Genomic DNA, 9,978 nt, shown 5'->3' with positions numbered 1-9,978 from the left:
GAAGCTTTACCATTGGAATATTAATATGGAGACAACATTTATACTCTTAAGCTTGGTCATCCATGAAGGAAGTGCCAAAAATCATCCTCCTTCTTAGAGGTCTTCAGAGATTATCTAACCAGCAGATTTGATTTTACTAGTGAGCAATGTGCAAATGTTCCACAGGTGGGATTACTGTATTTTCTAGTATCTAAGATTGGCAGCCAAATGGGCATCCCAGCTTCTAATCTCAGGCAAGTGAACCACTATTTGTCAGTTTCATAGACCTCATAATTTGGTATCTGCTCCCAATTGGGTGCTACAGCTCACCAACTGGCAAAGCACATTTTCAGTTTGCCAGCAGTATATTCTGAAATTACTGGGTTTCAGTATGATGTTGGTTGGTTAAAGTTTCACTCTTCTTATCAAAATGTGCCCAGTCGTGGCGGGGCGGGGTGGGGGTGGGAGAGGTCAATAGCGGGGAAAGGGAACATATGTAATACTTTCAACAATAATGATTTAAAAAGAAAATGCGCCCGGCCATTTTCATAATGAATGTTACCCTTTCCTCTTAAATGCTCCTTCTCCAGGCCCTATGTCCACTACTAAAAAAAAGTGAGGATAAATAGAAACTGTATTCTTAAGGATGAAACTTTTCCTTCTCATCCATGTTTCCCATAAATGGACCATCCGATTAATCTCACAAAAGCAGCTCCCCAACTCGACAGTTTTTCTCTAAAACTTTCCTCATCTCCATCTTTCTTGGTATCCATCTTCTTCACAAGTATTCACCTTTCTCACAGACACAAGTCAAGAAAACTGTCATTCTGGGAAAACAATATTGGCTTTACCTAATTCCCTTCCAAAAGGGAAACGTTTTGGGCCCCATGAACCACTACAGGTTAGGGGACCACCTCCAAGTTCCCGTAACTGAAGGGGCCGGGACAGTCCAGAGATACGGGACTGTAGGTTGGACAGACGTGCAGCTTCGGGACGCAGAACCTAAGACCAGCGGGAATGCCGGAGCGCGGGTGCACACCCCACACCACTCCGCTCAGCATAGGAAACTGAGGCACCGCGCGGGCCCAGCAGAGGCGCGATCCCCTCCCCCGCCGCGGGCCGCTCCCCGCTCCCCACCAGGCCGGCTCCTTTGTCCGAGCCTCCGGCTTCCGGCCGCCTCCTCCCGCCCGGGCGCCGCGAGCGGCTGACGCGGCGAGGAATGCATTTCCGGAGGGAGCGGCCGGCGGCGGCGGCGGCAGCGGGAGGAGCGGGAGGAGCGGGCGGGGCGCTTCGAGAAGGCAGGGCCGCGGGGGTCCTCTCTGGCCTGGAGGCGGCTCCGGGCCGCGAGTCCCCGCCTCTCGCCCCCAAGTAGGAGGAGGAGGAAGAGCCGCCGCCCGCCCCGCCCGAGATAGAGAGGCCGCGCCAGACCGCGGGAGAGGCCGAGCGGGAGCCGACAAGCCACGGCCCGAGCCGACCGCGCGGGACCGGACGCCTCTCGGAGAAGGTAGGGGCCTGGGCTGGGCGGGCGGCGGCTTCGGGCTCCCGTGCGCGGGCAGCTCGGCAGGGACCTTTGTGCTGGACGGCGGGGCTGGTGTGGCCTGGACGGGAGCGGAAGTGCGGGCCGCCCAGGTCCTCCGGACCTTCCCCGCCGCCCCTCGCTTCCCAGACGCCGGCGCCCGACGGCGCAGAGCCCGCCCTGCGCCTTACAAGGGGTGGGTGGCAGGTCTGGGCTCTGTCACTTCGGGGCTTGGGGTTGCTTGCGGAGTACCAGGACCCCACACCGGCCATCCTGACACCCGCCACTCAGAGCGGTCGTCGCCTGACGCGTGGTCGGGTTCCGGAGGGCCAGGGACCTCGGGCCGAGGGCGTTCCCTCGGCCGACGGGGCGCGAGCCGGCGAGGAAGCGGGTGGAGGCCGCTTCGGGACTCCCTGGCCTCTGGAACTGAGACCCGCCCGGGCCGCGTCTCGCTCCAGCCTGAGGTCGGCTGCTTTTTCTTTGCTCCACCTTGAGTTCAGTGATTAGCTTCCAGGATAGGGGATTGCTCATCCTTCTTTGGAGCGGAGTGGGTGGCAGCCCTCCGCCTGTGGCGGGGTGAGTGTGGGCTTGGCCCGGCCGGGCAGGCCCGGAGAGCGCAGGGGGATGGGCGGGAGGAAGGCGCAGTGGGCGTGGGGTGTCCGCGGCCAAGGCCAGCGCCCGCGGAGGCCCGACGACGCGCGTCCTCGCAGGGCGTCCCCCTGGGTCTCCGCGAGATTTAGTGCCCGACGCTGCTCGGATCCTGTGTATTGCGTGTCCTTTCTTATGCTTCATAATGATAAGTGGTGTTTTAAACAGTACAAGTATTTTATGCCTAAGCAGTTTTTATTTTACCAAGTTTTTGCTTTTGAGTCAAAACCTAGCACTAATTGGTGGGATCACTGGTAAATGATACTTTCGGCTTCGTTTCCTCATCTCTAAAATGGAAACAAGAATACTTACACTAATAATCTATTATAATAAAAGAGTAATATGCTAATTAGACTGGACATCCTTCTGTCCTTCCAGACGAAGCCCAGGTCCCGGGTGCCAGAGGGAAGTGGTGCCAGCAGCCGGGGGAAGGAAGGCCTACTCTTGCATAAATTTCATGCTTCTGGCCTCTAGTAAAAGTAATAATCACTCTAATAGTGACAGTGAAGGCCATGCTTAGCTCAGTGCACTTTATGTGTATTTTCTTATTTAATTGTGGAACCGATCTAATGAGGTAGTTTCTGTTTTATCCCATTTTACAAATGAAGAAACTGAGGCCCAGGGAGCATAAGTAATTTGCATGTGGTCATCCAGCCCTGAGTGGAGAAACCATGGGGTCTAGCTCCATAGCCCATGTTTGAATCACAGGTTACAGAATAGTTGTAAAAATCAGATGTAAAGTGTGAAACACTTGGAGTATATGATCAAAAGTCAACTCCTTTTCATCTCTTCTTGGTATAATAAAGTATTTTTAAAACTCAATATGTAATTGATACCCTCATTGGTAAGGTTTCTTTGGGCCTGCATACCACATAGATTACCACATAGATATTTAGGTGCATAGAATTGCTTCCTGGTTTTTGACTGTTTTGATGGCACAGAAATAACATGCTAAATAAATTTTGATTAGGCATCTTTCTTAAACTATTTATGACCTTTCTAATAGATCACACAATTGACCACTTTTAGGAATTATTAAGGAATTTTCATTGGAAGTTACCTAGTGTACATTTGTGGATATCAAGGTGCAGAGGGGACAAGGGCTCATCTAAGAGTCCCATTATATTTATATTTTCGAATAATTTTGGTTAGTTGATCAGTATTAAACGAGTGAAGATGAAGTGATAAAGAGGAAATGGATGAAACAAAGTGGTATTTTGGTTACAGGCATTTGAGGAGAAAGTAATTTTACTTATCCTAAAATTCAGTATAAAATGGAAGACATTATTAGAATAGTAGTTTAAAAGACGGGATGTGGTTCATACTTTACTTCTGTAAATAGAAAGCAAATAAATTCTAATTTAAGTCATCTATGTTGACTTCACACACCTAAAATTTTAAGTTCTTATAATGTTGATTCTTTTAAAAAGAATGTTAAGTTGTATATTAAGATTGTTTTCTAATCTCCCTCAGCTTTCTGTGCATGAAAAGTATAGAATCAACAATATTGAAAATCGCTGATTGCGTAATTTTAAAAAGCTTTCTTCTTAACTTTCTGGTCACTAATTAAAATCTGCCCCTATTTACCCTCACTGAATGAATATGTAGTTCTATATTGGTGTCAATAAATTCCTAACTATAAGCGACTCTGGGGACTGAGTGAGATCTGGTCACTCTATAAAATGAAAGTTAATCAAATAGTTTAACATGATGCTGGTTTTTTTAAGTGGAATGCTTGCCACTTAATATCTTTTATTGTTTGGCTTCTTGTCAAATAAATTGTGGCTTACAGCTTGGGGGAGTAGCATAATATCCTATCAGAAGAAAACTTTTTCATTAATATCCTGTAGTGCACTGGTTTACTCTTAACTATAGTGCTAGAGTGATGAGTTTAAACAGCTAACTGCTAAAAATTTCAGCACTTTGAATTCTGAGAATTTAAATTTCTGACTGTGTAACAAGCTGAAATTATCTGAGAAGATCCACATGGACTGTTGTTAGGATCAGTCGGGTTGTTGGTAAAATACTTGAGGATTATATTGTGCAAATATGTAAATATTTCTGGTTGTATTAGTAGATTTTTTTTTTTTGGTTGTATATTGTGAGGTTTTTGTGTGTTGCAGAGGTGGGAGTCTTGGGGTAGGAAGGATGCTTTGACAGGGGTAAGGGTAGGGAAGAGAAAAAAACATAGTATGTACTTCTGTTAAAGGAGGTGCAGCCCATAAAACCCAGAACATTAGCAGCCTTAGATTATTTCAGTAGATAAGTGAAAAAAATGTGGTATCTTCTTTCAGGAGCTGTGTGCAAAAGGAGTCAAACTGTATTTGGTAAAGTCCTCATCTTTTTAAAGATGGCTAATTCTAAGACTTTTGCAGAGTTAAGTTTTTTTTTTTTTAATTTATTTTTTTTTATTGTCTAAAGTTTTACATAAGTCTTCTTTTTCCCCAGTTGACCCCACCCCGGGCAAGCCCCCACCGCACCAGTGTCTATGTCCATTGGATATGCTAATATGCATGCATACAAGTCCTTTGGTTGCTCTCTAACCACCCCCTCCCCTACCATTTGTCTCTGGATCTATTCTTGTTCATCAAATTGTGTTGATCATTATATCCCTCACCAGAGGCCCGGTGCATGAAATTTGTGCACAGGGGTGGGGGGCCCTCAGCCAAGGCTACGCCCTTTTACAGTCCGGGAGCCCTCAGGATGTCGGACTACATTTTAAAAATCACCCTGTACTTAATTTTCTTACTTAACTCCTCCTTTTAAACTCCCCTCACTATCACATTCTGTTTCTTTTTATTTAAGTATTTTTCTGGCTTCATCTCATTTTAGCATCCTTCTCTTTCCTGATATTAAAGCTTCCGTTCAGGGGGCGTTAACCCCCAGCCCAGGGCCCAGCCCTGGCCAGGCCTTCGCCACCGCTGTCCTCCTCCCATTCCCTGCCTGGGACACCCCAACTTCTAGTCAACAAAGTATACTTAACGGGCCACCAACCTAACCCTGGCCAGTGTCTTTGGGGTCCAGCCCTCGGGGATGAAAGCGGTACCCTCCTTAGTGTCTGACTCTGCCCCAGCTAAGCTGCGCCACTCCTCTTAGCATGGGGCACCCGGCCCGCGCGGCCTGTGCGCTGCTGCTGCAGAGCAGGAGCGCCTACGCCCAGAAGGCCTTGGACCGTCCACCCCTCCGTCCCAATGGCCCGCACCGGGGGCCACCGCCTTCCTCCTGCATCTGGGCGGGGCTCCCTGCTCCACACCACCTGCACCCCGCCCCTCACCAGGTGCAGCTGCTCCGACCCCCCCCCCCCCCCCCCGTGGTTGCCACCCCCTCCCGTGTGCAGCCCTGCATTTCCTTCCCTTTTCCATTCCTGCGTCATTGTCTTGTTCCCTTTCTGTATTTCTGTTTCTCCTCTCAGCCTGTCTGCATGCAGGCCTGCCTTCCTCTCCCTCTACTTTCTTATCTCCTCCTATTGTATCCTATCCTACCTACGCTGGGCCTTGCAGCTGCCTGAGCAGGGGACGGGGACGCAGCCTGCTGAGTGGTCGGTACGTGACGGCGTCCTGGACAATTTACATATTCCTCTATTATTAGTATAGATATGAGTGAGATCATGTGATATCTTTCTCCGACTGGCTTATTTCACTTAGCATAATGCTCTCCAGTTCATGCATGCTGTTGCAAATGGTAAAAGTTCCTTCTTTTTTATAGAAGCATACTATTCCATTGTGTAGATGTACCACAGTTTTGTTTTTTTCTTTTTTTTCTTTTATTGTCTAAAGTTTTACATATGTCTTCCCTTTCCCCAATTGAGCCATCCCCCCCCCCCCCCCCGCACCAGCCATTCCCACCCAGGTCAAGCCCCCAGTGTCTGTCTCCATTGGTTATGCTAAAATGCATGCATACAAGTCCTTTGGTTGCATTCTAACCCCCCCCCCCCCCACCATTTGTCTCTAGATCGATCTATTCTTGTTCATCAAATTATGTTGATCATTATATCCCATATATGAGTGAGATCATGTCATATTTATCTTTCTCTGACTGGCTTATTTCACTTAGCATGATGTTCTCCACTTCCATCCATGTTGTTGCAAATGTTAAAAGTTCCTTCTTTTTTGTAGCAGCATAGTATTCCATTGTGTAGATGTACCACAGTTTTTTAATCCACTCATCTTCTGATGGGCACTTAGGCTGTTTCCAAATCTTAGCTATTGTAAATTGTGCTGCTATGAACATAGGGGTGTATATATCCTTTCTGATTGGTGTTTCTGTTTTCTTGGGATATAGTCCTAAAAGTGGGATTACTGGGTCAAATGGGAGTTCCATTTTTAATGAAACGCCATACTGTTTTCCACAGTGGCTGCAACAGTCTGCATTCCCACCAGCAGTGCAAGGGGGTTCCTTTTTCTCCACATCCTTGCCAGCACTTGTCATTTGTTGATGATAGCCATTCTGACAGGTGTGAGATGGTATCTCATTGTTGTTTTGATTTGCATCTCTCTGATGATTAGTGACTTTGAGCATGTTTCCATATGTCTCTGGGCCTTCTGTATGTCCTCTTTTGAAAAGTGTCTATTTAGATTCTTTGCCCATTTTTTGATTGGATCGTTAATCTTACTTTTGTTAAGTTGTATGAGTTCTTTGTAAATTTTGGAGATTAAACTCTTATTGGAAATATCATTAGCAAATATATTCTCCCATGCAGTGGGCTTTCTTGTTGTTTTGTTGATGGTTTCTTTTGCTGTGCAGGAGCTTTTTATTTTGATGTAGTCCCATTTGTTTATTTTCTCCTTAGTCTCCATTGTTATTGTAGCTGTGTCTGTAAAGATATTGCTATGACATATGTCTGCTATTTTGCTGCCTATGTAGTCTTGTAGGATTTTTATGTTTTCCTGTGTTACATTTAAGTCATTTAGCTATTTTGAGTTTGTTTTTGTGCATGGTGTAAGTTGGTGATCTAGTTTCATTTTTTTGCGTGTATCTGACCAAATTTGCCAGCACCATTGAAGAAACTGTCTTGACTCCGTTGTATGCTCTTGCCTCCTTTGTCAAATATTAATTGAGCATAATGGCTTGCGTTGATTTTTGGGTTCTCTATTCTGTTCCATTGGTCTATATGTCTGTTCTTGTGCCAGTACCAGGCAGTTTTGAGAACCGTGGCTTGGTAATATAACTTGATATCTGGTATTGTGATCCCTCCAACTTTGTTCTTTTTTGTCAGGATTGCTGTGGCTATTCGGGGTCTTTTGTTTTTTACTTGAGATTAATTTTTGGAGAGTTTGTTCTACAGAGGTAAGTTTTATTAATAGAATAATAAAATGTGGGTTTTTAGAAGTCAGCTACCTTTAAATTTTATTTTTTGTCTGTGGCTTTAGAAGATAAGGTTAACTATATTTAGCAATATGCCAAAGCATGTGTATATCATTTCATCATGAAATATATGTGTGTGAATCAAAGAAAGTGTTTCAAATGGCTATTTGAAGCAGTGTCTTTGTGTGTATTTCTTACTGTAGGGACATTATAGTGTTTCTAAAATGTAGGTTCCTGAACTTTAGGAATGTTTTTATTAGCGTTTATAGTATCTTACTATATTGCTGTAGACATACATGTATTTTAACTTATAAGTAAATATGCATATATTTTGGGTGTCTGTATGTATGCTCAAAATATTTTTTTTTAAAATATATTTTATTGGTATTTTACAGAGAGGAAGGGAGAGGGATAGAGAGCTAGAAACATCGATGAGAGAGAAACATCGATCAGCTGCCTCCTGCACACCTCCCACTGGGGATGTGCCCGCAACCAAGGCACATGCCCTTGACCGGAATCGAACCCGGGACCCTTCAGTCCACAGGCTGACGCTCTATCCACTGAGCCAAACCGGTTTCGGCTCAAAATATTTTTTAAAAATATATTTTTATTGAGTTCAAATAGGAAGGGAGAGGGAGAGAGAGAGAGAAATATCAATGATGAGAGAGAATCATTGGTCGGCTGCTTCCTGCACGCCCCCACTGGGGATCAAGCCTGCAACCCAGGCATGTGCCCTGACCGGGAATCAAACCCAGGACCCTTCAGTCCCCAGGCTGATGTTCTATCCACTGAGCCAAACCAGCTAGGGCTGCTCAAAATATTTTTAATAATAAAAGTGAGTGATCAAAAAGCTTTGGAGATCATTGATATGTATAGGAAATGATTTGGTTGGGGGTACAAGAACTACTGAATTTAGGAGGGAGAATTGATAAAACTTGGAGTTTGAGGTAAGAGAGATGAGAGAAATCCAGTGACACAGATTTCTGGTTAGATGATGCCATTCACCAAGGTCGGCAATATGACCACAAGGGGGTGATCTAGTTGACTGAGGGAGGGGGAATGAATTTATAATAACGCTGAGGGTTTTTTTTTAAGGTGTGCATGGGACATACATATGTAGAGATATTTAGAGTGTAGAATGGCAGCACACAAAAAAAGTCTGGTTGGTAATTCTTAGTCTGTAAGTGCTAGATGAAGCAATAGGCTGCAGGTGAAAATACCAATGGAGAGTGTAGAGCAAGCATGTCTAACTCAAAAGCTAACACGGGCCAAATAAACAAGGTTTAAGTTTATGTGGGCCGCAAAAAACAAAAGCTTCAATTTTCATAGAAACGTATGTTTATTTTGATAGAGACATGCTGAATACAAAAGGCTGAACTAAATGAGTAATCGTTAACATAAAATAATAGAACATTTTAATAAAAGTTAATATTTTTTCTTGAACATTAACTTACCAGACACTGAATAACTACACAAATTAATAAGCATAATGCAAATAAACCTATTTTTCTTGTTCTCCGAAAGCAAAATATTTCCTTGTTGTGCACACCAAACAAGTCAGTCCAAGACTAATTACGTGGCAATTGGCTGCTGAAATATTTGCTGCTAGTATTAGTGGAGAGAACTGGTGCGCCTGCATGTAAGGCGAGGAAGGGAAATGAATGCAACATGATTATAGTAATCAGTCATTAGCGAATGTTGTAGTTCGTTATTGATAACTAGAGGCCCGGTGCATGGATTCATGCACTGGTGGGGTCCCTCCGTCTGGCCTGTGGGGATCAGGCCGAAACCGACTCTTGGACATCCCCTGATTGTGAGAAGGTGCAGGCTGAGGCACCCCACCGGTGCACAATTGGGGCCAGGGAGGGATCATGGGAGGGCTCCAGGGTGTGTTTGGCCTGTCTCCCAGTCCCTGATGGGCCAGACTCTAGCAGCAAGCTAACCTACTGGTCAGAGTATCTGCCCCCTAGTGGTCAGTGCATGTCATAGCTACCAGTCGAACGGTCTAATGCTCGCTTAGGCTTTTACATAACTAGATTATGTATAACAGGGTATTGTAAAAATTGAGTTACAAAATTTTTATTAAAATGTTTCTTACATACCATTGTATTGGCTGGGCCACAAGATTATTTGTTGTGGGCTGCAAGTTTGACATGCTTGGTGTAGAGTAAAAAGAGGCCAAGGAGAATTGGGAACACTTAGTAGTCAAGGTCTGGGAAGATGCAAAGGAGTCTACAGAAGCATTTCCCTTTCCCAGTTTCTAATTCCTTTGTGTGGCAGTTCAATGAGTTACTTGGGTATTTGTGGGTTTTCCTTTTGGCATGTATGGTTTAAAGACAGACTGACTAGTCTTTTGAGATCATTAGAGAAGCAGTTTGATGCAGTAAGGTTTCTTGATTGGGAGAGAGGAAACATGGGTTTCAGTGCAAGTTCTGCCATTTTGACTTTCTCTATGACCTTAGTGGAAATACTTCACCTTCGAATAAGGCTTTAGTTCTGTATTTATACCAGTAAGTAGTGGTCTCTACCTT

The 9,978-nt window shown here is 44.8% G+C and overlaps 1 protein-coding gene across 4 annotated transcripts in view; it reads left to right on the top strand.

Moving 5' to 3' along the window:
• Positions 1–1,168: 1,168 nt before the first annotated feature.
• Positions 1,169–9,978, top strand: part of ITGB1 (integrin subunit beta 1) — a 64,667-nt gene continuing 55,857 nt past the window's right edge. For 2 of the 4 annotated variants that reach the window (XM_080657261.1, XM_080657259.1), the window contains exon 1: positions 1,186–1,483. The gene's annotated coding sequence lies outside the window, so the exon portion shown is untranslated. Of the gene's footprint in view, positions 1,484–9,978 lie in introns of all 4 variants that reach the window. The other 2 variants (XM_080657258.1, XM_080657260.1) reach the window with 2 other exon arrangements.

This window comes from Plecotus auritus (assembly GCF_963455305.1).
Source record: "Plecotus auritus genome assembly, chromosome: 1".
NCBI lineage: Eukaryota > Metazoa > Chordata > Mammalia > Chiroptera > Vespertilionidae > Plecotus > Plecotus auritus.
This window is presented reverse-complemented; position numbering and strand designations above follow the sequence as displayed.